The sequence below is a fragment of the Peromyscus californicus genome, unplaced genomic scaffold (genome assembly GCF_007827085.1).
Source record: "Peromyscus californicus insignis strain IS unplaced genomic scaffold, ASM782708v3 Scaffold_13__1_contigs__length_99412109, whole genome shotgun sequence".
Classification (NCBI taxonomy): Eukaryota; Metazoa; Chordata; class Mammalia; order Rodentia; family Cricetidae; genus Peromyscus; species Peromyscus californicus.
This window is the reverse complement of record NW_026294424.1, coordinates 89,730,626-89,758,547: the sequence shown is the minus strand read 5'-3', so window position 1 is coordinate 89,758,547 and position 27,922 is coordinate 89,730,626. Positions and strand designations below refer to the sequence as shown.

Genomic DNA, 27,922 nt, shown 5'->3' with positions numbered 1-27,922 from the left:
CCTCCTTGTCCTCACTTGGTTCTTTCCCACCTTCCCCATCTCAGGGGTGGCTCACAGTTGCTCTTTAGAATACTCTTCACCACGTGTTCTCCCCAGGCTCCATCAACCCAAAAAGTCTCGTTAGCTCCGCTTCCAAGCATCACACCATTTCAGCCATTTCACTCCATCTTCTGGCCACTGACACAGGACATCCCACTGCTCTCATCCACCTGCACAACCCCAGAAGCCTGCAAACTCATCTCCTGCTGTCCATGTTCAAACTTTAGCAGTCCTATCGCCATGTTGCAGTTAAATGCGGTCCTCTAAAGTAGCAAATCCAATTACCCCTCTTTCTACTTCGATCCCTTTATTGATTCACATTAAATTTAGGGTGAAGTCTATAATCCTGACCCTAAAAAGTAGCCCTTCTTTCCTGCTTCGATCACAAGGGCCTTTTTGGTCCTTGAATGGATGCACCCTTTCTCTTCTCTGTACCCTCTCCTTCCCCAGCAAACACTTACTAATTGCCCAGGCCTTCCATGTAATGTATCTACCAAGGAAAGCACAATCCCATGATTCCATGCATCAAATGGTGTGTTCCTCAACTGACTGCTCTCACTGCACCTTTTCCTTGTACTTAAGATACTGCTCACACTTAGACTGTACACTAAATGCCCTTTCTCTCCTAGTCTATACACTTCACGAGAGCCTGGTGCATGCCTACTTCGTTTCCTCGTGTATCTATTGCTGAGTGCTCCATAAACGTTACTCACTCACTGAGTCACATATTCCTATAGGAGACGCATAGGCCGTTTGTATCTCTGTAGGAAACAGGGGACAAATTTGATCTTTTCAGGGATGCTGAAATGATATTTTAAAACAGTGAAGTCAGCAAAGGAAATTGCCAATGTTTGTAAAACAAGCCCTTCAAAAGAGATTACAAAGGTTTTATGATGGTATTTATTTTACCAATTTCCCTGGATTTATTCTGATATCAATAAATAGGGCTTAACTTCGAAGTATAATTTCAGTAGCAGTGACAACAGAATACAATGTGTACAGGCTTTGATAGCATCAGTAATTACATGCAGGAGAAAAATACTCCCCAAAGGAAATGCCTCTCCCAGTCTGCCTATTCTAACCTCTTAGCCGTTTTTCTTCTGCTCCATAATTGAACATCTGCAAGGCCATTTGCAAGCTAAGAGATGAAACCTCTTTCCCCACCTCTGCCACATCAGCCAGGTGTGGTGTTTGTTTCTCAAAGGGAGCCCAGGAACCCCTCCATTTAGAACCAACTGGGGGTTTTAGAACCAGTCCAGAATGCTGCTGCTATCAGAGACTCAGTGAATTAAAAACTTTGTTAAGATGATGGTTGGCGAGCCATGCTTTTAACAAGGAACAATGTATGAAAATTATCATCCTAGGTCTATTCACTACAGATTCAGGAACAGAGAACAGGTGTGTGTGTGTGTGACATCATCTTGTGAGTGCAGAATTACAGTCTCCATGCATTCGGAGGAGTCTCTTGTGTACTCTCACCTTGTAATGATCCTGAATCTGCTGTATGGCATGATCCCTAGAACCACAATGCTAAAAGCTAAACTCTGCATTTACCGCATTTTATACCCAAACCACATATACCTGCAAATGGTCTCTTCCCTCTGGATATGTCTAAAGACAGAACCCACTAAAAAGTCTGGGTTATATCTGAGGCAGTTGGATAAGCACCAACTCAGCTAAAAGCTTCTGTCTCTACCTAGAGTCCATATCTTTATCTGATACCTGCAAATGTGAAGGAGGAACACACTCACCGTCCCAAACTGCTCATATGCAGACATCCCAGCATCCCTTGGGACCAATGCCAGTGAGTACCAAAACCTGAGATGCTGCCTGAATTGTGATAGTCTCATTTTATAGGCAAGCAAGCAAATGTGGGGATCATGTATTCAATCACTTCTAAATCTAGCAGATTTGTGGGTAATTTTAATGGCCCTAGTTAATTTTAATTTTGAAGGCATTGGAAAGTATGTGGTCTATTTTGACTCAGATCTGAATCAAATCTTTCTCTGCCCCCTTTTTCTTGTGGGACTTCTACATATAACTTTATTCACCTGTACCTCATTTTCATCATATGATATAATGAAGATAAAATCCATTTGAAAAAAAATCACACTAAGATTTAAATGATATACAGTATAATGCCTGCCACATGCTATGTGTTCAATTGAAAAATCTGTTAGTTGTCACGTGGATTTTTGGGAGAGTAGTTTGGTAACATGTATTAAAATACAAGTTTCATGCACCTTCGGACTTAGCATTTCTACTCACAGTAGGAAACCAGGCCCTGCAGTGAAGTACAGAGACCTCAGGCAGGCAGCTCATTGGTTATGTGGCCTTCAAACATGGGTTCAATGGAGCAAGCAAATGGACGAGGGCAGTGGTGCTAACCTATGGAAACCTTCTAGAAGTATTTAACTATACCTGCTTCAGTCATAACAAGAAAACTAACGATGGGGTAGACTTAAACTCAGCAGTTAGGAACACTGATCTTCCAGAGGACCCAAGTGCCATTCCCAGAGCCCAGTCAGGTCGCTCACAACTGTCCGTAACTCTGACTTCAGGGGATCAACACTTCTGGCTTCCATGGGCACTGCACTCCTGTGCCTATATCCACATGTAGACACGCATACCTATACACAATTAAAAATAATACAATTAAATCTTAAAAAAAAAGAAATCAGCGATGATGAAAATGAGAGTCAATGGTTTGTTTAATGCATATTATGTGTTAGTCCCAGACTTAACCACCTCGTCTCTGTGATACGCTGTGGTAACAGATACATTCTGGTCCCTATTTAGAGAGATCCAGTAACACACATCCCACAAGGAACAGCAGTGTGGCAAAGATGGTCACATAATTAGTGACTGAATCCAGATTTGAACAGACGCCGGCTTGATTTTGCTGCCAACTAGTCAAATCTGTGACTCGTGTCTGTGGGGATTTAAAATCAGCCCTAAAACAAAGCAAAGCAAAACAAAGAACTAATGCTGTCGTCGCTGTCAGGCTTTCTCTGACCATGAAGATGGCAGCGGGTAAGGCTGAGAGCAACGGCTGACCACTGGGGTTCCCAGTGCCTTGTGTCCCTTGCATGGGGTCAGCCTACTAGAAACGAGCTTCACTCTTGCACAGAGAGGCCCGGGCAACGGCTGGTGCCCGTTTTCACCCGACCAAGTCTTCCTGGACATCTGTGGATTTTGTAAGGTCCCCTTTGGAAGACGTTTGTGTGGAAACCTAATTGGATAGCGTGGGGAGGTCAGTGGGAAAGGTGACAAATGAGGACAGAGTATCAGGACACGCGTGTGTGAGGACGGCGTGAGGAAATACGTTACTCTGTCTGCTGACTGAAAATTTCATTTCAAGGCTGGATGTGGTGGTGCAGGCCTTTAATCTCAGCAGTTGGGAGCCAGAGGCAGAGGCAGAGGCAGAGGCAGAGGCTCTCTGTGAGTTCAAGACAAGCCTGGTCTACACGGTGAAGGTCATTCGGGGCTATGTAATGAAACTGTCTGAAATAAATAAAAAAAAAAATAATAATAATAATAAACAACTACATTTTCTTACTTTTAATGGCTAAATATAGGTTTCTTCTGCCTTCTCTTGAAGGAAGTTGAACTTCTTGAGGTGGCCACAGACTATGATATAAGTACAGGAGGGAGAGGGGGACAGAAAAGCATGGCTTTTGTTTTGATGTTTCCAGTACATTCTCTCACTTGTTTTTGATCTTGCTGCAAAGTGACTGTTCCTATCACAGCACATGTGTATGGTAATGCAGCCCACATCAACCCCGAGGCAGGTTTTCCCTCTACCCAAGGACTGACTCATCCCTTCTGACTTGCCACCTTCTGAATCGGGGACACCCAGTCTTGGTTTGGGCCGTCAGAGTCTGGGGCTGCTTCTCTGTCCACCAGCACCAACAGATTGGGTGGGAACCTGTTGGTGGCCCAGGCTGGATGTGTCCTTTACAAATGTTCATTGGTTACTTCCTCCTACTTCTAATCGGCTCTGCCTGCTAAGGAATCAAGCAGCTAAAACCGTTTCTCCTTCTACTGGATGACGGAAAAGATTGAGAAAGATCTGGAAAGTAAAAGAATCTGCCCAAAGCACCATGGGAACATAGCAGAGAGCCAGACAAATCATCCCAGCAAGTCCAGGCTGTCTAGCGGGATTACCCCTCAGTTGGTGTGTGGCCCTCAGGCTGCTTTGGTGTCCTCTGACCTCAGTTTCCCTTCTGAGACAACTGCAAGCTGGAGGACGGGTTAGCTGTCTGGGTGAGAGGGAGGTGGCTTCCGTGAGGACCCTGGCTTTCTCTGTAACGATGAAATTCAATCTCACAGTTTCAATGCTTGTCCCAAAATATTTCGAAATGTGAAACACATATGAGCCAAATGACAAAAATGTTTTTTTAAAAAACCAAAAACACGGGCTTCTTGTCATCTACCACACTGGCTGTTTCCCTGTCTGTTCAGTCCGTAAATTATTCCTTCTGATCTTCATTTCTGATGACATCCAGATGGCCTGAAAGTCAGTCTTGCCAGTGTGAGAAATTCTCTGGGAAATTCAAAGTGAGTAGCCGTGGTGTTTGGAGGGTGTGGCAAAAGGTCGTTGTACCCAGCACTAATAACTAATATCTAAATAGTCACAGTGTGTGCTCGACTGGGCTTGAGCTGCATTATTAATGTTCTTATTTCTTAAGTGGAGATGTGTGTTTCCCCCTTAATTGTAGGCTGCTTGTAAGAGCCAAAATAGCTAATGTTAACTTTTCTTTCTTTTCCTCCTAAATCCTCTGGAACTAAAAAGCATGGCAATGATGTCCTTAAAACCATGCTATCATCTGCCCATAGTAGGTCCTGGGAGCTGCAAGACGATCATGTTGTGAATTATGGAATCTAAGCCACAGTCAGTGAAATATAATGAAAAATTAATAATACTGATGACTCAGAATATTAGCATAATTTTTATTTTTCGCTATCACTTACCAGACTTTTGAAAAACAACAGCACTCTTCTTTTTCACCACGAAAGCAGCAACATTAGCCTCTGGTGCTGTCTGTTTTATGGTAAGCAGGATCATGGTTTCTTCACATAGTAGAACAGGACAGCATTGTAGTCTAGCAACTCTTTCACTACCATCACTGATGAGATTTCCATGAAGCCATCTTCTTAGGACTGAGTTCTTATGAGAGCCACATCATTAATTCTCCAACAGATACACACATATGTACACATGCACAGTACCACCCACATCGACAACAGCTATGTCTACACCCCCGGGAGAGGGAAGAGACAAACACAAATCTGTTGTGTGTTCACTGTGTGCCAGGCATTTCAGTACCTGCCTTTACCTATAGACCAGACGGAACACAGAAGATAATTAGGTTATTGTCAGCATGCATTCAATTGCTAGCCAAACTTCATTAACTAGGACCTCTGTGTGTTTAATGGATCTATAACTGGTGTTTTTAATGATGACTTCATTAAAGTGATTAGATTAAATGATGAGCTCCTAAAACTTTAAGTCATAAAAGATTAATTAAGTTATGGCAATTAGCATTTTCATGTTTATAATATCATCTTAAAAGTCAATTTCCAAGTAACCTCAAATGCTCAAGAAGCCCTGTAGCCTAACCATTGGGTGCATCTTACCCTAATGTTAGTTACTTGAAGAGGACTCATTTCCCCAAGGGTAGTTTCCTGGAGTTGGAGACTACGGTGCAAATAGTGTGATTTTTAGCCGTTTTCCCTTCACCACTCACTGGGAATGCCGTCTTTCACAATAGTCCTTCCTTTTATCATAAATAAAAGTTTCCCAGATCTGGCCTTCTGTAAGAACCCAGCTTCCTTGGTCTGTCTGTGAGCTCTAATCCTGTTGCTGTGCTGATTAGCTGGAGGTTGACTAAGGTTTCTACCAAAATCTATAGCATCTCAGCTTTGCCTCCATGGGATGCCAGAGCACTGAGAGGCTCTCGGTCTCGCCTCACACACTATCCTAGAGTCTCTGAGAGAATGGTTCCCAAAAGAAGGCATGACCAGGCTCCAGATATCTTACTGAGTCTCACCCACGCTTTCAGCACAGTCGAGTATTCAGTGTCTACACTTCCGGTGTCACCTCTCCTGCTGGAGGCCTGGCTTGTGTCAGCCACCAGCTCAGTCACCAGGCAGGAGGCGTGACAGATGGGTGGTGATGGCTGAACAAAGGATCCTGTTTCCCCGTTCATGCTGCGGCTTCTGAGCCTCTGTGTAGACTGCATTGTCAGTATTTTCTTTCATTTTTGAAATTCCTATCATATGTCTAGGATAATACAGAATGTAAAATGTTCTAATTATTGGAAAGTTATAAACCAATTAATGGCTTAGGGGAGTGGCTCTGCCAACATTTTTAAGAAAACACATGCAATAATATGAGCTTTGAAGTTCCATTTATTAATGTAGAGCTCCTCAGTAGCTGATGACTCTGGATATAATTAAAGCTTCTTCTCAAACTCAGACTTCAAATACCTTTTTTTTTTTTTTTTGAGACAGGGTTTCTCTGTGTAGTTTTGGTGCCTGTCCTGGAACTCACTCTGTAGACCAGGCTGGCCTCGAACTCACAGAGCTCCTCCTACCTCTGCCTCCCGAGTGCTAGAATTAAAGGCGTGTGCCACCACTGCTAGGCTCAAATATCTTCAAAGGGTATAGTAATATCTACTTTGTAGAGTGACTCTAAGGATTCACAATAATCCTCTAGAAAATAGTAGATACTCATTAAATATCAGCTATTTATTTCACAACTGGAATGATGGTTGCTTAGGACCAGCTTGGGAGCCAGTGTGATCACTGTAAAATAACCACAGCGAAGGCATTTTTCATAAATTTGAACTTACAGCATGTTCTTTAAAGTAAATGATCTCAACAAAAGTTGGTACCTGTCATTTTAAACTTAGTGAAATGAAAACTAGTGATTCTAACCCAGCCACCCATATATCATTCATCTCCTTTGTCAGCTCTATGATTCAGTGTACCAGGATGCACTGAGTTGAGACCTTCCAATTGTACTATTAGGCTCTACTGTGTCAGATGAACTTGGTTACTCTTATCAAGTCATTTTAACGAGGACAGTGGTATTCCCTGGCCGCCTCACGCTGTAGCTCAATTACCGTCTGGTGAATGCAAACACTGCAATAACTCAGTGTGTATGCGGGGCGGGAGTTGGGGGTGCATTTAACACAAACACTCGGACTGGTTTCCATCTTTCTGTCATCCCTCCAACGTTTTAGAGTCAGACATAACCATAGCAATATATATGTACGATATAGTCGGGATCCCACAACCCAAGTACCTGAGCTCAAGGATGCAATACACTGTTGGTTATCAGTGTGAATTCTGCTATCTAGAAAGCAACTTACCTTTTTTTATATTGGCCTCAGTTTCTTCATCTGTCATATCTCACAAAGAACAGTACCCACCGATAGGATACTTGTGAAGAGTTGCTTAAATATGACTTATAAATATTAAGTATAATATCTAAGACCTGGGAAGCATTCATTAAACAACACCCCCCCCCAAAAAAAAACCCCAAAAAACAAAAACCAGCAGACAGACAAAGTAATTCTCCAGCGCCATAGTCTTCCGATCTGACATACCCACCTACAACACCATCCTCTGGCCCTTCCACATCACCATGTGACTTTCAGCAGGATAATTAATTAGCATTTCCCTCATTTATAAACTGCCTACCCCACTCAGCACATTTATTGTCAGTTTCCAATAAGCTACGATGTGCACGTGACTTACGATTGTGCTTGACTCAATAGTTACACAATACATACTTTCCCTACTCCCTCCCCTTTAATGAAGCCCTACTCCACGGAGCCCTGCCTCTGCACTTTGTACCTGGCAATGGTTAGCAGGTATTTATTGCAGTCCTTCCCCTTCCTCTCACTGCCTCCCACCTACATTCCCAGTAGTTACTTCGTGAGGAAGTGATAAAGGGCGGGAGTGAACTAGGTCTGCTCTGTCCTCTGCTTCAGCCGAGTGTCCTGCTAGATGCCTCTGGTGACATGAAAACCATCAGGATGGATGCTGGATTGAGGTCCTTTTTGACAGCCTGTCACTGTTGAGAGTCCAACCCACGCTTTCAAGGGAGTGCTGTACGCCCGGGTTTAACATCTCTCGCCTCAGAGTTTCCAGTCTTCACTTCCTCCTTTATAGGATTCTTAGATTACCAGCTCATGAGGCCAATGTGGGCATCACCAGAGAACCTGGCATGCCTGAGGGAAACTTGTGAGACCTACTTTTTGGTTTACACAGATTCATCAAGTTAAATAAAACCCCGTGCTCTTAAAATCAACAACGGCAGCAGTAAAGCAACACACTTTGAAGGTCTGGTTCAGAGTGAGCCGGAGTTTTAGGTTTACCCCTGGAATTAAGGAAACGAAGGAATGGATGACTGAATAAATTACTAGAATGTCTTTAAATATAAAACGCAACAAATAAGAAACCTGCCCCCACCCCACATTCTCATGTATGAGGCCAGAGCGCGCCATGCTCAAGCCCGATTTCTGTGCTTTCCGCCTTCATCTCTTGTAACCCGGAAAGTATTTCTTTTTCTTTTTAACATTTTCTTTGAGTAATCGCAGTCTTTTAGGAGCGACACCTTTAAGATAAGAGAATCTGGAAGGAACTGTGAAGCCAGTGATGCTCTAGCTAGAAACTGAGAGTGTGGGGTGGCATGGTCTGCTGCGTGAGCCCCCGCGGCTTATGCCACAGGTGGCCCCTTGCCAGGAAGAGGAGAGGAAAGAGCTCTGCCATCGCTTGCTCGCTTTGGGGCACGCTTGCTGTGGCATTGTTGCGAGGCATCTTCACCATTTTCTCTGCTCAGAACAGAATGTTCCTTTCCTGAAACTTTGGTCCTATTTCAGCTCCAAAGTCAGCCGCTGTTTGTGACTCTTGGGGAAAGTGGCTCCGTAGAACCTGAGGAGCTGTTTCGGTTCAGCAGCAGTTCCGTGGGAAGGACTGATTTCAGGGCTCCATGGTGCTCCTTCCCTCCATCCTTATAACATGGCCTTGTGGGTGTGTGGTTCTATGTCTTAGGCAAGATGGAGTCAGTCTTGAAGAGTGTCACCGCTGTGAGGGGGACCGAAAGAAACAAACACACACACCACACACACACACACACACACACACACACACACACCAGCAGCAGCAGCAGCAGCAGCAGCAGGCTACCTCGCTTACTCCCAAACTGCCGTAAAAAGACTGGTCACGGTTTTGGGTTTTATTTTTTGTTGTTGTTTGTTTTGTTACGTTTGAAAAATGGACTCTTCTGCTACTTTAGGGATTGTTTCCTTAAATCAAGGCACTTTGGAAAGCACAGTGTTGTCCTAAGAAATAGCATCTAAAAATGTGAGTTTCCTGTTCAGATACAACTCAATGAGTGTCCCGACAGAAAAGGAACACAGCCAAAAGCCTAAAATATCTATACTTACTTAAAAATAATCTTTTGTGGGAGTGGCATGCACATGAACTTTCAAAAGCCTTGAAGTAGGTGAACTGCTGTTGGAGTTGAAGGCAGACATCCAGAGCATACCCCTGTGTGGGGCTGGCTTAGCTGGCGAGGACAAGGTTGTAGAAGTGCCTGTGTGTGTGTGTGTATGTGTGTGTGTGTGTGTGTGTGTGTGTGTGTGTGCCCGGGATGACTCACATCTCTTTGTTCTATCCACTCCCAGCGGCTCTGTTCCCACAAGGAAGGACTTCTCTGTCTTCAATATTCTTGACCTTTCCTTCCATTTTCATATTATGTGGTATGTAGGTGTGTACGCATGTGTGTGTGTGTGTGTGTGCATGTGTTTGTGTGTGTGGTGAGGGGGGGAGAGAGAGAAAGGGGGGGGGAGAGAGAGAGAGAGAGAGAGAGAGAGAGAGAGAGAGAGAGAGAGAAAAATTCATGCACACTCATGTGGGTCTGAGTTTCTATATGCATCCCTGGCTTTTCTGAGACTCACTATGTAGACCAGGCTGGCCTCAAACTCACAGAGATCTTCTTGCCTCTGCCTCCTGACTGCTGGAATTAAAGTTGTGCACCACCATGCCTGGCTTGACCCCTAATTCTTTTTTTTTTAACTATTTCTTTTATTTTTTTGAGATTAGAATATACTTACATCATTTTTCTCTTCCATTTTGTCCCTCTAGACATTCCCATTTGCCCCTCCTTGATCTTTTTCTACTTCATCTTTTTCTTATTAATTGTTGTTACATAAATATATGTGTCTTATATACATATATATTCCTAAATACATAAACACACCCTGATACATTTACAAAACAACCCCTGAGCCTAAGGGAACATTGCAGAAGAGGAAGCTGGGAGATTGAAAGAGTCGGAGGGTCAGGGAGTGTGCTGTGAGATTGTGTCTCTTGACAATTTCAGGAGCTGCACGCATAAAGTCTCAGCAACAGGGTTGCCTAAACATGAACTGAACAAGGGCAATAGCAAGAGCCATGAGGCCCGTGAGGTCTCGTTCTACACGAAGAACTACAGGCAGCTAAGGAACGCTGAGAGCAGCCGCTTCCTTCCCCAGGGAAGAGCACACCAATGGACTGAGCTCTGTTCTTACTGAGCACCTTACCACTGCCTCTGGTCCTTGAGTAGCTGGCCTCAGGCTGATGGTGTGAACCTTTTGATTGGTTTTCTTTGGGTGTTTTTGTCTGCGAGCTCCCTGAATTTGACTATGGAACTAGTAACAGTAAATAAGTACAGAAGAGGTGAAGTGCTTCGGGGGAGGAGACACCTGATCTTAAGGGCCACTGTGTGACCAAGAATGGGGCCATTATCAGTTAAAAAGCAAATCTTGTGAGAAGTTCACAAGTAAAAAACAAAACAAACCCACTTCTTTTTATTTTTCATAAATATTTTGTCTCAAATGTTAAAAAAAAAAATGTGGACCTCTCTGGTCCTCTCATTTTCTCCTGAGCTAAAGTGGTATTCAGTGCTGCAGGAGGAATCGTCTCAGAGCGTTCTTAGGCATGGCTTCCCTGCTCTCCACTGGCATCCCCAGAGACCCTGGGCAGCATCAGGCCTGGAGAAAGGCAAGTTCAAAGACTGAAGCAATTTACTAGTCTGAAGCTCTGTCTGCCTCCTGGCTTAGGATGCTCTTTACTCATTTATTTCTTCTCTCTCTCTCTCTCTCTCTCTCTCTCTCTCTCTCTCTCTCTCTCTCCCTCCCTCCCTCCCTCCTTCCCTCCCTCCCCCCTCTCTCTCTCTTTCTCTCTGTGTGTGTGTGTGTGTTTGTGTTGAAAATAACATGCATAATTTGGCACAAAATCTAAAAACCCAAGATCCAAGGAAACAAAGGGACAGCATAAGCACAGAGTGTCTGCTGGAGACGAGTTTGTTAGAGCAGCCCTGAGCACTCTTGACATATAGCAGAAGTCACAATGTTGTTAGAGCATCAACCTCTTAAGTGGTCAGTGAGAATAGTCCACATTTACAAAGATATTCTGTACACTAGATTTGGATTTTTTTAACAGAATCAAATTCTTTACGATAGCAATGGTGAGCATTATTACTGTTATAACTACTTTACTGAATTCTTAACACTTCCTTTGATAACATTGTGTCTCAATAAGAGAAACCAAAGCAGAATGAGGGGGCGATGGTGTCTATATTTGTAGCTCAGAGTCTTGTTTTTCCCAGGGAAATGTTTTAGGTCTTCTGTTGAGCAGAAAGAACAGCAGCTGCAGGCATGCCGAGATGGAAAGCCATGTAGAAACCCTGATCCTTGTGGAATCTGCTTCCACGAAATATCTGAACTTTAACAAGGCTTTGGAAATATGAAATTTCTGAGTCATACTTACCCACTTAAGCAAGATTCTAAACAAAGTGGCACATCCCAAAGAGGCCTGTTGCCAAGGGTGGAGGTAGAAGACATGCCAGTGTCTCCTACGGCGAGGGTAGGGTGTCAGTCAGGTTGTGTGGGCAGCTCCAATGCCAGAGCTGCTCCGAGAGACAGTAGAATGTGCTGTGCCTGCAGTAGGCCTTCCGGTCCTGTGCCCAACCACACAGCCTCACATGTCTGACAATTGCATGACATCTCAGAGTTAATTAATTGCTCTTAGGCTTGCTGGGCACATGGACTAGTCCCTTCTCATCAACTATCAAGGAAAGAAAGCTCAAGTTTGCATCTTTCTAAATTTCCATCATCTATAAGTTTTCTTCCAAATCCCTTACATATCCACCTATGTTTCCACAATTTATAAGGCAAAGATGAGGCCCTATAAGACTGAAATGCTTTGCTTACTCTTAATTCAACTCCTAAGTCTACTTAAGTAAGCAAACTAGTAAGTAATTGCAGAACTCCTCAATCCTGCAGCTCTATATTTCTTTCGCCCATTTAATTTTTTTCACTTGGCCTTAGCATCATAAACATTGAAAATTCATTTATGGAAAGAATCTTGTTTGGTGTGTATGTGTGTGTGTGTGTGTGTGTGTGTGTGTGTGTGTGTGTCTGTCTGTCTGTCTGTCTGTCTGTCTATCTGTCTGTCTGTCTGCCTGTCTGTCTGTCTGTTAGTGTCTGTGTACAGCTCATTGCCAGTTCCATCTACCTTATGTTTGTCAAACAAAGGCAGTGCCCGCTCTGGTCTTATCCATCAACTGATCCTTAAATCCATGGGTGGGAATTCTGATTGCGTCCTCCCATAGACCAAACCTTTTGGGGTTTACTTAAACACGAGTGTAGTGTGTCACAATGTAAAAATACACTGCAGATCTGGTTTCAAATTTTGGTGTCGCTGTTGTAACTGCAACCAAGGTTTTTAACTTCTATAGTCCTCATTTTCAATGAAGTAAAAATGGTTGGTTCAAATCTGGGCTTGTCACAAGTCCAGTTTAGATGCATTTGTGGCAGTACACTGAGGGATGGGGAGGAGAAGATTATAAACTGCGTCCCACACAGGGGAATGAGGAGCTTCATCGATCCCTTGATGGATACAGATCTAGGCTCATTCTAATTGATTAGCAACATCTGTCCTGGGCAGGTAATGACATGAGTGCTTCCTTTGTGTTAATCCCACTTGGGAAAGCTCTCTAAAGTGCATTTCATCATTATTAGAAAAAAAGGACATCACATTTCCATGAAGAAGTGTGAGAGTTACTTTGTAATTTTCAAAATCAGAAAAAGAAAGGTCTCAACCAAGATAGGTGTTTAGAGTCTTTCAAGTGTCTTGTCCCAGACTTGTATCTCTTCCTTCTGGTGATTAATAACCGGGTAATGGGTCAGTGAAATAGTTCAGTGGATAAAAGTGTGCCTGCTACCAAGCCTGGTGACTAGAGTTCTATCATTGGGACCCACATGGGGGAAAGAGAGATCTGACTCCCACACGCCATGTTCTGACCTTTACACGCACACTCTGATATACGTGTGGACATAGATGTGCACGTGCATGCACACACAATTGTAAGGGGAAAATAGTTGGGATTAAAGGCCAGATAGATGGTACACCACATTTGAGAATGGGTGAAATACCATTTTTGTCCTCACTCTCATGAGACAAGACCTGGGAGATTTTCTGAATTTACCCGTCAACTCGTATTAGAATGATGTGCTCAGTGAGCTGCAGACTAAGGACAAAGCTACACTTTTTACTTGCTGAGTCAGCTGTGGAGAGACTTCAAATCAGGCAGAAATCATAGAATTGTTCAAGCCTCTGCTATCTTAAGGAAAAGGTTTGCTGTATAATGGTAATATTGACTTCTCTGCCTGGGACTCGGGACAGGTACCCTGGAGAGCTTCAGATACACAAGTCTGTCTCTTTGCCTGTTCAGTAAAGGTTTCTAGAACCTCAGAAATTTGAAGGGGATTTGGACTGCTGTGTGTTTATCTGTGAGAGTAATTTGCTTGGATTTAAGTTGAGGTTTAGAACCACCATTTATGACCATCTGGGGGTGAGTATCATACTTGATCAGGAGTCAGAGTTGGAAGATTCTGGTCTCACTGTGGTCTTAAACTGACTCTATCCTTAAATTCAGGAAAGCAGCTGGAACCCACTAGATCCACTTGTCTCTAAGCAACTTTGTGTTTGCTTTTTCTCCTTGAGTATACCTCAAGGATATCAGGAGAATCGTGGAGAAGTTCCAAGTGGCCTGTTAAGCCCTTCTGGCAAAATCCACTTGCATTATCATCATTGTTGAAATCTTGTATGTGACCTACCTTATGCTCTCTTATTATTGAGACCATGTATTCTTATTTAGAGCACCCAGACACTGAAAAGGCTGAGAAGAAATCACTTGGCATGTGAAATACTAATACAATTTTTACCTTAATACACAAAACGAGTTCCTCCACCTTGGGATTTCCCACAATGTCTGGGAGACTTGCACAACAAATGCTGTTAGCAGGGCTGCAGAGTGTGGGTGGATTGCCCAAGTAGGCCTCACACTCTTCCGACGTCTCCAGTCTCCTGTCTGATACTTCAAATCAGTGCAAAAAAATAAGAGTCCCATGGCATGGCCTCGCTGTCCCTAAAAATCTGTGGATTCTGGAGGCCAGATGTGTACATATTCTGAGCGAAAATGATTTTGCTTCCAATGTTCTTCTCCTAGGCCATGAATTTTACTGAACTCTGCTGTTATTAGAACTGGTTGGCGATACATGTTTATTTTCTATCAATGAGATTCTCCCTTTTATTATTTCATAGGAACAGCAATGTATATGTAGGTCAGGCCTTAACTAGACCATGAATCAAAGCAAGAAGCCTGGTTTACAATTTGTCAATCGAAATTACTATTTATTGCTAATGTATGTGTATGATACAGGGGTATGCTGCAGTGAGCATATGTACCTATGGAGATCAAAGGACAACTTTGAGGAGTTGGTTCTCTCCTTCCTCCTTTTTATGGATTCTGGCCACAGAACTCAGGTCATCAGCCTTGCAGAGCAAACACTCCACTTGATGAGACATTTTATTGGCCTGGATTTGCCAATTCTCTTTTAAGGGAATTCTTCTACCATGGCCTTTTTAAAGTTATCAACATGATGTCATTAAATGCAGGAGTGAGAAGAGACACACAGTAGCATACCATGTTACACAATATTCCACAGAAGCAATAGACAATAAACTGAAGAGCATTAACAGTACGATAATTAGGAAGTGATGAGTTTTGAGTATCTGCTACACACATATCATTTCTTGTTGTTGTATAGTTTAAATTTTAATAGCATTTAACAGTTGGGTCACAGAATTTCTGAAAATTTAGTAGTCTGTTTCTGTGAGCTGGTATGAACCAGTCTAGCACACCATTTCCTAAGATATTCTGAGTACCTTTATTAAGGCTCTGGTAATGCTTGAAGAATGGGGCGGGAGATGTGTTTCTGAACTCCCACCCCAGGCAAAGTAGATGAAAGTACAGGGATGTGCCCATTTAACATGCTTTATCTGGTGCCAGTACAAAGCCCTTGCGTTTGTACACTCAACTCAAAGATTCTATCAACAGTAAGAGCAAGGGGATTAGGCCTGCTAGGTAGGCCACTCCTAAAAACATCAAGAAGACACTATAAATGTTTGAAAAGAAAATAAACACAACTGAACATAAGATCGGGAGACTTTAGAGAGAGACATTTTTACAAAGTTAGTCTAATCTAGACAGTATAAACACTGAAAGATAGCATTAAATCTGTCTGGGACAGCAGTACTGAAGCTATCATTGTTCATTGTGCAGGAAATGGAGGAGGTAGAGAAGAAAAGTCCAAAGGAAACAGAGCCCTAGGGTCTGATGTATGTAGGGAGATTAAGCCACTATAATATGTATTTATCTTGGCTATAAGTGACTGGATCTGAGACCACCATCAGTCAATCTTCAAAGCCTGACTGCTTGGCTAGATTAGTTCAGGGTGCCAGAAAGGAATATGAGTTGTGCTGTGTCTGGCAAGAGCGGAATAAGACAGCACAAAGTTCTTTCTTCTTCTCCCAAGCTCGCCACTAATCACCGCATACCCCTCCTCTCTGCTCTCCACATCCTGTTGACTATAGGATCTCTATCTATTACCGGGCATTTACCTGGAAGTCTCTTCATCCATTTCTTGCATCATTGCTCTCCATGTCTCTTCGAAACCTCTGTGGCTCTGGAAAGACAGCTTGAGTATCAGTACTAGGAAATTTTGCTTAACACTCAAGTCTGAGCTGGAAGACACACTGAGTCGAAGTTATATCTCCCCACAGAGTTACAGTCACTGAAAATGAATAGAAATGTGTCTGATTTTGTTCATACTCTGCACCAAGAGCAATGCTTAGTATGCAACTGATGCTCAGAGTGTGTTTTCTGAATGAATTAAGTAAATTAATCAATGCCTACAGTGGAGACAGAGCTCAAAGGGACCCGAGACGTTTTCCACTGTTAAATATGTGCAGCAATATCTCAATGTACTGCCGATGATGATACTGAATTGACTGCCAAATAAATGGACATAATGAAGTCATTTGAGAGCCTTCTTTCCATGGACGGACCTCGTGTTGCCCCTTTTCATGCCAGTCTGTGTTATATTCTCTCATCATCCTCATTGCGATGCTTTTGTCCTTACCCGAATTGCCTTCAGAGCCCTCTTGTTTACTACACCAAATACAATAGAGCATGCGTAATTACGTAGGCTAAAGTGAAGGACGGGTGATTCCAATGTTGGAGACTCACCACCTTTAAGCATTCTTCTCTCCTCCCTTCACCTCCACCCGGGAGTTAACTGCACACTCCTTTGTACTGCACATCAGCACTCTGGCGAACACTGCCATTTACATATTCATGGTGACAACATAAAATGGAGCAAGGAAAAATTACAGGTTAGACAGGTGTCTGGTGATAACCCAAATTGCTGCCTTTACGGTAAGCAAGAGGTTGACACAGGCCTTTTGTATACCTCTGAAGACATGAAATTCAGGTTCTAAATTAGAGGTAGAATTCCATTATGCAGCTTGATGATTTATTCTCAGGTGTATAGGCGATACTTGGGAGAGAAACGGCTTCAGCGTCTATGAACTGGAGCGACGGTGGGTGGGAGATGCACCGCACTCGAGATTTTCAACCGGGAGGCATGCCTTGCACTTCGGACGTTCAAAGCTTTCTTCCCTTCAAGCTATACCTAGAATGGGTTTTTCTCCGTGGCCCTCTCATTAGGTACGACTAACGTGGACTTTGACTCATGTGGCATGGGTGAGTTTATTGACCAGGCCTTATCTGTACTTCTTCTGCTTGATCCCTCCCAAGTGTGAGAGTCTCCAGCAGCCTCTACCCTTGGGGCTCCTACAAAGACTTGCAGAATAATGTGACCAGCCGGCACCACCACATTCATTCATTGTCGCCTCACCCATTAGAAATAGCCATTCGGGAGGCCTGACTGTGTTCACGGTGCTTTTCTCTCTCTCTGTTCAGCTAAACAGCAATTTACAAGCACTAGGAGTTTAAAATCTTGAGGTTGCAAAAGATTGTTGTATTCGATTGTTTAAAGGATCAAAACTATTAACTCCCCCTCTCATTTTACTTAATACAGAGCTTCGTCAGTCTGCCAAGATTCCAGTGAAAGGCTCACAAGGATTTACATACATTCTTACATATTATATCTACTAAAATCCCAGAAATAATGGTTCAATTTCATCTGCATGCGAGTCATTAAGAAATGCTATGGTAATTGTTTTCAATGGTTTCCTAAGGAGTGAACCTGTCTTTCTGCGTCTCACCAAGAGAACTTACTTACTATGCTAGTTCTGGGGTTACACACTTGGTGTTTAAATCAAGTGTGGGGGAGGGGCACCAGGAGTCTATATATTAAACAGGTTCTATATGAAACTAATGGCCATAAATTCAGAATGTTAAAAAATAAGTAATGTGCAATAAATACCTGTAATTTCCTTTTAAACACAATGGAAACAGAGCTTTCCCCATGACTGCTGGGAGTTGACGGAAACACATGACTGGGCAGCCATCTAGGTCAGTATGTATGGCAGATCCTGGGCTGTGATAGTAGAAGTCTGGGTAACTGTAATTGTTAGGTTTGCCAATGAGATTGATCTACAATGGAACATTATACACCATCCATGGCACAAACTGTTGTGGAACAGTCAGAGGAAACAGAAAAGACTCCTCGCCCCAACTACTGTGCACATTTCTCCTCATAATGTCTGTAGGTTACATGATCTACAGACACAAATGTCTTATACCATTTCACTCATTCATTCATTCCTGAGATAGTATTGGACACTTAGTTTGTTCCAAGCACTAAGCTAGCATTCTAGGAATTAATACAGATGTGAGCAAAGCAGAAGGAGTCTGCTTTTACGACGTGCATAGCACTAGGAGGAAAGCTATATTAAGTAGACTGTTATCTTAGAAACACAGAATAAGTGCACATTTACTTTGCAGTAAATGCTTAGAAGGAAAATGACAAGGTATCGAGAGAATATGACAACAGGATTTGCAGAATCTGAGACATTTGAACTTAAGAGTTCAGCTGCTACCTCAGCGAAAGTGCCTGGAACCAGCTTTGTTAAATAAGAAACACCACCAAAATAATGACCCTTGCTACCGAGTGCCAACCATGCCATGGCAGCATGATAGACATGGTTTTAGATGTGTTCTAATTTGTTGCTTTTGGTGTACCTGCCAGTCTCCTAGTGCAAAGGTTCAGACCCATGTCTACACAGACACCAAGACTATAATCTGTTCTCTGCAGTACATTAGACAGCCACCAAGGGTTCATAGGGTAGTCAAGCCACATGGAGAGTCTGAAGTCATCTAGTCTACATAGTGAGTTCCAAGACAGCCAGAGCTGCATAACAGAGAGACCTTGTCTCAAAAAGACCCAAAGAAAATAAAACCGTTACAGCAGACACAAACGTATGAAGTAGTGGAATGCAATCTTGGAAATAGAATTTTATGATATATAGAAGACCTCAAAGAAATTATATGTATTCAACCAAATGCTACAGACTGATATTCTCTGAAGTCTCTTTTGTGCCTGTCTCTTCCAGTGTGTGCATATATATGCTCTGCTCACCCACTCACATACATTCACTCTTCTCACACATACATTTACATACATTCACTCCTCTCTGCCACTAGACATGCTTTGGTGCAGAAAACAGAGAAATGTGCTGTAAATCCATTATCCTTTGGGTCCTGTGTCTATGTCTAAAGGTGTCATATACATGAAAAAATATTGTCCTTTTGAGTCAGTTAGGGTTGTGCATGAACCTGGAAACCAAAAACTTCTATTTGTGCCAGTTTTGAGGACTGAACCACAGGTTTTCTTAGCTGTCTGTGAAGTGATTGTTTTATATGACAAAGCTATTTTGACCATGAAATGACATTTATGAAAGTACTAAATGCAATTATCTGGGACACAAATGCATTCAGAAATGATACTTGGCTGTGATTACGGCTTTGCAAAGGACATGCAGCAGGTAGGGACCTGGATGTGGGAGGGGAAACAGAAGCTAGTAGTCCGAGAAGTCTTGTCATCGTATCGGGACTTCACAGAATTAAAATAAGACTTTAAGAGAGAGGTGCCTCTCCACACTTGTGCACACATGTGTATGCCTACCTTTGCACCATGGGATGAAGGGAGAAGCGGATAGCAGCTGGGGAAGACTGGACCATGAGTGTGAGGTCTGAGGCTTTTGAGTTGTGTCAAATGAGACCAAGAGTCACTCTCTCCTGATGCTCCCTTCAACACTAGCTCATTTAGAAAAGATTCCAGGGACAATTAAAATTTAATTGTTTTTCTTGTACAGATTTTTTTTTAAACCCTGGTCTTTACTTCTTCTGTCAAAACTTTTGTGAGTCTCATATTCATAATGTCAAGATTAGAAAATATATTGTGCCAGAATTCTGTAACTTGCAGATTTTGCCCTAAATTTGAACTATTTTATTTTCCTGTTTGTTTTCCTACTTCCTGTTTCCAAGAACAAGAACTTTCAGCAGACCAGCAAACAATCATCACATACTGTTTAGTACATAGGAAAAAATGTTCTTGTGAATCTAGTGCAAATTAATCAGAATTACATGCTTAAAATAGCCTCAGAAAGTGTTGGCAAGATTATTCAGAGCATAAGGCTGCCGAGGTCGATGACCTGAGTTCAGTCTCTGGAATGTACCTGGTAAAGTGGAGAGCTGACTCCCACCAGCGTCCTCTGACCTCTGCACGTGCTCTCACATGATAAACAAATTAAATTGTAAACGTATCTTCAGAAGGCTGTGTATCCGTTCATTGCAGGGTGGATTTAGCTCGTTGAGGTATGGAGACTATCTCAGGCTCTTCAGATCCTAAAGCCTTGTACATTGTTTGGAAGTTCTCCCAAACACATGGTGCCTGGAGACTGAAACAATACTTGTGTATGGAGCCCTCTTCAGTCTGGATCTCTTAGAGATGAGCGGAAGAAAGAGCAGTCGTTCTGAAGACTAGAGGAGAGAGGGGATGGCTGTCAGCCTAGGAGAGAGCGGCAGCATGAATTCCATCCCCTCCTCCGGAGGAGACAGATAATCCCCCACTCGGAGCAGCCGCACCTGCAGCTCACTCTACTGCCTCATCATGCCTTTTGGACTGAGAAGGTCCAGCCCTAGTCTCTCCTTCTCTAGCTATGGAAAAGACTACCTACTGGTATATCTTTTAACCAGAAACAATTACATGTTTCTAGATTAAAACTGGAGCAAGTTTTAATATTCTCATGCTTAAAGAAACTTAATGTTCTTTTTAATAAAAATATCTAAGAGAAATAAAACCCTCTCTGAATGACATTCTCTCATGGCTCTGTCATGCTTCCTACTCAGATATTTCTTGGGGCCTCATCCCACTAATACCTTTAGAGGCCATCTAACCATGCCGGTCCCTTTAGGAACTGGAAACTGGCAAGGTGACCAAGCTCTCAGAAATGCTTGCACTTTTTCTTCCCCGCCGAGCGCCTCTGAAGGTTGTATCACACCCAGATCTGCCGTAGTGAATTCCTGCCTGGCTTGAAGGTGTCATTGAGTGGCCTGCCCCTGAGAGAAGAGGCACTGATCTTCTCAACAGTGTGTGACTATAGCAGACAGAGAGGAAGGAAAATGCTGACAGCTTCGATCAAAGACAGAGATGGCCTAAACCGGACGCCGGCGATGTCAGGAGTAAACACGGTCCAGTGAGTCACCCTTCTTTAAAGTGGAGTGGAGTCCTTGGGAATGTGCTCTAAGTGTGGCACCAGGATAAGGTGAACAGAGAGGCCTGGGTGGGGTTCTAAAGATTACATTTGAGCAACTGCTTCCAAAAGTATGTGGATGTTCAATTCGAGTGAAATGGCACCTGTGTAATGCTTGGGAATATAATTTGACATACTTTCACAATGTATTTATCATTTAATAAAATTCATATGTAATAACTAGGTTTTAATAATTCTTTTCCTTTGTGTATATTCTCTTTTCTTTTTGTATATTCTCTTTCCATATAGTAGACTTGACGTTTTTTCTTTTCCTACTAAATCAACAATCAATTTATGAATACAACCACAGCTAGGAACATTTATTTTTGTGACATGCACATTCAGGTGACAGTTGTTAATGCAATGGGTCAATTCTATGAATTAACCCAGGTCAATAGCATCTGGCATGTAGAATGGATTTCTGGCACCTCTCCCCTTCATGACAGTAGAGAGGTGTTGAGAATCTGAGATTAGATGCAGGTTTTCCTGTAATGTACAGTTGCCCACAGAACATGGCACACAGGACATTCCTTCACTCAGCAAATACTTTAGGTGCTGAGAGAACACAGAAGGCTATACATCCCTAGGTTCCTAGGACCCGTGGATCAGCAGGGGTGGGGCATATCAAGTACTTACACTGCTAGTCAGCATTCTGTGATTTTCATAAAGCCTGTGCATGATTTGGATCTGTGTTAAAGTTTTACCTTTAAAGATCCAGGTATTGGAAGAGTTCAGGTCTCAAACCCCACCCTTCCTACCTCAGATAATACCAGGATTTTAGAAATTCTACTTCTAGTATGCATGCAGCTGAAAAAAACAAAACAAAACACTGCTGTATGTGCAGCCACAGATATGGTGGGTATTGCAGCCTTGATCTTAAGAATAAATAATTAGAAACGATCTTAGCATCCACATGTAGAGGAATAGGTAAATGAAGTGATCACATAAAAGAAATGGTTAGGTGGTTAAATTTCGAGAATGTTATCTGCATAAAAGCAGGAGGCAAACAAAATTCTCAGTGTGAATTATTTATTCGAACAAAAATAATACCATATTTTGTTTTATGATGCACTGTATGCATGTAAAACATTTACAAATGAAATGAAAGGAGTCATCTAAAATTCATGATATTTGTTGACTGAGAAGGATCCGGGGAACCGGATAGGTGGCTTTACACAGCTGGGCTGTGATATCTGTCATCTCATGCCATAAAAACAAACTGCGAAACCCTGAGAGAAGTACCAGGAGACGCTAACAGAAACTGTTTTCTAGATGAGACCTTGAGTGTCTCTTGTAGCTTTCTAGGACATTCATGTTTCTGAAGATGAAAACAGAAACCAAACAATTGCTCTTCATTCTCACATAACTAGAGAAACCATCTAAGCAGACGAGAGGTAATGGGGTAATGTCTAGCTGAGAATACAACGAAGATCCAGAATGCCCGTTGGTTGCAGGTCTGAGGGTGGCTACAGCATCTTGGAGGACCCCAAACGACTTCTAGGACTCATGCATGCAAGAAGGCCCCAAGTAGTAGTAGAATCATGTTTGTTTTTAGTGTTCTCGGCCACTGTTTCTGCTGACAGTGAAATTACCAGTCAGAGACTTGGCAAATAAACACCTCTCTGTCTTTTCTCCACGTACCACCCTCTTCCCCCACGCCTGCTGCTTGTGGTCTGGCGCCACATTTGACTGCTCTAACACTGGCTGCCTCTCCTGGCTTCTAGCGTGTCTTTCTGGCTGTTGGGTAGTCACTGTGAGAGGATGATGGAGGTGAGGAGAGAGAAAGGGAAGGTGCCACCTACTCTGGATAAAGAAAGCCATTTTCTGAGTTTTCTTCAAAAGAGTCAGACTTCCAGAGCTGAAGGAAACTGGACTTCATGATAAAAGTACTCGGAATTTCGAGTTCCAGGTGCCCAGGTACCCACCCATAAGTTCCCAGCAGCCTGTTCAGAATGTTTCATGCACCTGGAGAATACTCACAGACGTACACACCCCACATGCTTCTGTATTCCCCACACCTTATTTTTTATTAAAAAATTTCTTTGTGTAGCATCTACAACTGTGACTGAAAACCCATGTGCTCAAAAGAATAGTGACATGTGCATTCTAAGAGTGCAAGGTGACACATTTGCTCTAAACTGTTTCCGTATGTATTCATTTAATTGCTGTCTCCAAATGATACAACTCAGAGACAAGCAGGGCTTGGTTACTTATCTTTGCAATTAATACCATCATCCTTTTGTTTATCCACTCTTAGATAATGTCTACTTTTTTTTCCTGTTTTTATTTTTCTATTTTTTTCCCCTGTGCAACCAATACTGCAATGTCCAATTTAACTTGCTACCTAGGTTTTTCTGTCTTTTGAAAAAGGTAGGTGTTTGTTGATTTTTGTCTTGCTGGGAAAAAACAAAAATCAAACACACCTTGGTGCATCTTAAAGCAGTGGCTTCCAGCACTTCTGGTCCCAGGACTAGCAAGTATCAGTGCTGTTTGGACCATTGTGAGAAATGCACATCTCTCAGCCTTCCTTCCTCATACCTTGCTGGGTTCCCACCCAAGCATTCTGTGATTTTCATAAACCCTGTGATGATTTGCTCTGTGTTCAGCTTTTACCTTGCTGTAAAGGTCCAGGTAGCAGAAGAGTTCAGGTCTCATGCCCTACCCTTCCTACCTCAGCCAGATAGTGTGTTAGAATGAGGAGCTATTTACAGGTGGAAGCCTGCAACTGTTTGGGGAATGAGTAATGTCTGCAAGTTCTCTCTGAAAGCTGTGCAGGCCTCCAGGACCCAAGCTGTTATTACTGCTGTTATCTCATCCTGGGAGGGGTTTGTTTGCTAAGTCAAGAGTCCTTTCTGCTGCTTTTAAAAGCTGTTTGCTACCCTCAGTCCATGGAGAGTTGAGCAAACACAAATGGAGGACAGGCCGTTAAAGCCAAGTTTCAGAAAAGTCACAAGGGTGTTTTGTTTGTTTGTTTCTGTTTGTTTAAATGAAACTGTATCCAGCTCCCGGAGAGGCACAGAACAAGCACTGCTTTGCTAGTGAATTACTTTTGTTTTCTTTCAAGTCCTGTATTTAACCTGGTGTTCCATATTTAATCTGGCAATCTGCTTCTTTAGAGTCATCTAAAAAATCAGAGACCAGGTTTTATTGATTTCCAAGTGTCCACCAATATTAAGGAGTGCTTTTACTAGAGAATCTCATGGTGGTTTTAACAGCTGGAATGAGGTGATTCTCGGAAGGGTTAAATGGCTGAAGACCAAGGATCTTATGCTGGGGTCTCATCCATCACTCATCATCACAGAAGTGATGGGATTCTGCAGTGGCTTCCAGCATCAGATCCTCATGGAGCTTTCTTGTCAGAGAGTTTTCTGAAAGCCAGAAGATGAGTCCTCCCACCCCCCAGTATCTTTCTGGAAAGCTGGGAAGATACACATATTTTCCAGATTCTGCATTGGAAAGTAACCAAGTAGAGTGGGCTTTGTTTGCTAGAGTTGAACAAATATTCACTGAGTACCTACTGCATGCCGAGTGCTGTCCTGCCAGGGTTTCCTCCCTGTATTCACAGAGGCGTCGAGGAATCAAATGAGTTGTTATTGATAGATGTGAGTTCCGTTAGAGACATACTGCTGCAGTGAGAGGTCTCGGGACACCCATCTCTTTCCAGCTGCAAGCTCAGAAAAGCCCTTAGAAGAGGCAAGGTGCTACCCAGCGTGTGCCAGGAGCTCTGTGAGGATGGAATCAGGTATGCACATGCATGTGTGCTTGCACACAAAAAGGATTGCACCCCATCGGGAGCCACTGATTGACATGCCATGGGAGTATCCATCTTGCTGACCATTAGAAATGAGGATGTGTGACTTGCCGAATTGTCTAAAGTTAGGAAGTGGAGCAGAGATTGCTGAAAATGAGCAGGGAGTTAGCAGGAAGGTTAAGATCCACACATTTGAAGAGCTGCTCAGTCAGTGTTTCTCATCATGTTTTATCGCCCATGCTTGTTCATGTATGTATGGCATGGTCATTAGCATATTTAGGACAATTAAATTCAAATAAACTCAACAATAAAGACAAGTCAAAATAATGAAACAAAATGCTGCTTTGTTTACAATGTTACATCCTCCCCTTTGCTCCCCAAGGCCCATCTGGATACCCTCTCTGGTTGCCCTCGCCTCTTAGCAAATCATCGCCCTGGAGACTGTCTAGATTAGAGGATTTTCATTCTCAGATTCTTCAGACCCCTGGAGGGACTGAGCCCTGATGTATAAACAACCTCCCCCTTCCTCTCTCCCCATGCCACGCGCGCATGCACGCACATACTAATAGGGCTTCTGTTTAGTCTGGAGTACAGAATTCAGTAGCATAGACTCAGACTCAGTTTCCTGTAACAGCTATGTGGCCCCTTGAGCCACTTTCTAGATTTCTGTGTATTCCAGTATCCTCATCTGTAAAACAGGAAGGACAAAATTTCCTGCTTCAGGGGCTGGAGACATGCTCAGTGGTTAAGAGTCCACACTTCTCTTGCAGAAGACCAGGTCTGGTTCTTAGCACCCACCTCGGGTGATTCACAATTGTCTCTAACTCCAACTGCAAAGAATCTGATGCCTCTGGCCTCTCGTGAGCACCTGCATATACATAATTAAAAGTAAAATCATCTTAAATATCCCTAATATTATAAATTAAAAGAGAATATGAATTAAGATCAAAAGTTCACCATTAATTAAGAATTTAAATTAAAAGAGATAATACACCAAAAGACTTACCAGAAAGTTTGGCAGAGAATTATGAAACAATTGTGAATCAGTTCTAGTACCATTTTTTGTTGTCATATCTAGGGTTTTAATATAAATTATCCCAACAAACAGTGCTTCTAGAAGACAAAAGGAAGGAAGGAGAGGAGGAGGGAGAGAGGAAGGAGGAAAGAGAGAAAGACGGACAGACAGACGAATCCCTTTCTATGCTGAGGGTTGCTGTCTCTGCTCAGCTGCATAGGCAGCTGAGAGGCTCATGGTAGAAAGTGGGCTCTTCTAGGCAGGCAAGGGCATAGAGAACGGCTGTTTGGCAGCCAAACTCACTCACTGGGGCTGCCATAGCAAAATACCACAGATCGTCTTGATCAGCAACAATACGTTTTGCAGCCTTCTGAAGGCTGGAAGTTCACAATTAAGGTATCAGCAGCACTGGCTATTTCTAGGATCTTGACTTATCTTGCAGACAGTATCACCTTGCTGTCTTTCACGGGACTCTCCTCTGTGTGTACAGATCGCTAGCATCTCCTTCGAAGGGCACTACTCATCCAGGTCCCATCCTAATGGCCTTGTTTCAACTTAATCACCCCTTTTAAAGGTATGAATCCAAATCACATCACATTGTGAGTAGTGAGGGCTATCACTCCACTATGAATTTGGAGAGGAGGTACAATTCAACACGTGCTAGTAGGTAACCAATTGTTCTGCTCTACAGTGACAGATTCCTTCTTACCCACCCAAGCTGTTGCCTGGGACTCCCTTCTTATCCATCTATGCAAAATTTACTCATTTTCCAAAACAAACACAAATCTCATCTCTTCCAGGAGTCGCATCCCTTGCCTGTCCTCATGTTCCCAACCCATGTCAGTTGAATTCTGTCTCAGTTAGTGCACACATATCTGTCATTGGAGACTTGTCCATTGAGTAAACATGGTAAAACCTAAAAGAATGTTACAGACAGATCATGACAAACAACACAGAATTAATGTTTAATTTTGATGCCCTTTTGCTGAGTGGGGCAATGACTGAACTTGTTGATATGGGGCTGTGTTCTAAAACCTTAACTTGTAATACAAATTGCTAAATGGTCTTATTAATAAAAAAAAAAAAAAAACCAAAAAGGGAGCCAGGTATTGGGGTGAAAGCTGAAAGATCAGAGAAGCAGAGCAAGCCACAGCCAACCTCACCTTGCAAACTCCTCATCTGATCCTGTTTCCAGGAATCCTCAGACTGAAAGCCTCTAAGTCCTCACCCCTGAGGGTCTTAGTTGAACTGCTGCTTAGTTCCTGTCTCCTTACGCCTTATATACCATTCTCCACCCAGCTCTGTCATGTTCTGGGATTAAAGGCATGTGTGCTTTCCAAGCAAAGGCATGAGATCTCAAGTGCTGGGATTAAAGGCATGTGCCACTACTGCCTGACTCTGTTCCTAGTGTGGCCTCGAACTCACAGAGATCTAGACAGATTTCTGCCTCCTGAGTGATAGGATTAAAGGTGTGCGCCACCATTGTCTGGCCTCTATGTCTAATCTAGTAGCTGGCTCTGTCCTCTGACCCCCAGATAAGTTTTATTGGGATACACAATATATCACCACATTGACTAAAATCTGCATGCTCATCTATGTGAACTTGACATTCTTTCTAGGTGCTTTGAAGGAAACATTTTTAGAATAAGAAACTGAGATTTTAGTCACAACAGGGAAATTAATTGCGCACCCTTGAGTCATTTTTAGTTTCTGATGAGGAGATTCTCCAAAGAAGTACAGACTCATGCTGTTCACTTCCCTTTGTACCTCTTCTCTTCATTGTGCTCTGTTTCTATAGAGATGGCAGAATGGCCATCTCAAGGTTAGAAAACTCAGCTCATCAACTTTTACAGTGGCAAGCATGCTTCAATTTAATTTTGAAATGTGAAATTGACTTCTTGGTCCTCTCTACAGAGTTTTTTTTTTTTTCTTCC

The 27,922-nt window shown here is 42.8% G+C and overlaps 1 protein-coding gene across 5 annotated transcripts in view; it reads left to right on the top strand.

The window, feature by feature from the left end:
- The window catches only part of Rasgef1b (RasGEF domain family member 1B), a 525,136-nt gene that overhangs the window by 296,962 nt on the left and 200,252 nt on the right, over window positions 1-27,922 (top strand). The window contains exon 1 of one of the 5 annotated variants that reach the window (XM_052735444.1): window positions 21,064-21,165. The exons of the other annotated variants lie outside the window; for them this stretch is intronic. The gene's annotated coding sequence lies outside the window, so the exon portion shown is untranslated. Of the gene's footprint in view, window positions 1-21,063; window positions 21,166-27,922 lie in introns of those variants that run through there. 5 annotated transcript variants of the gene reach the window in all.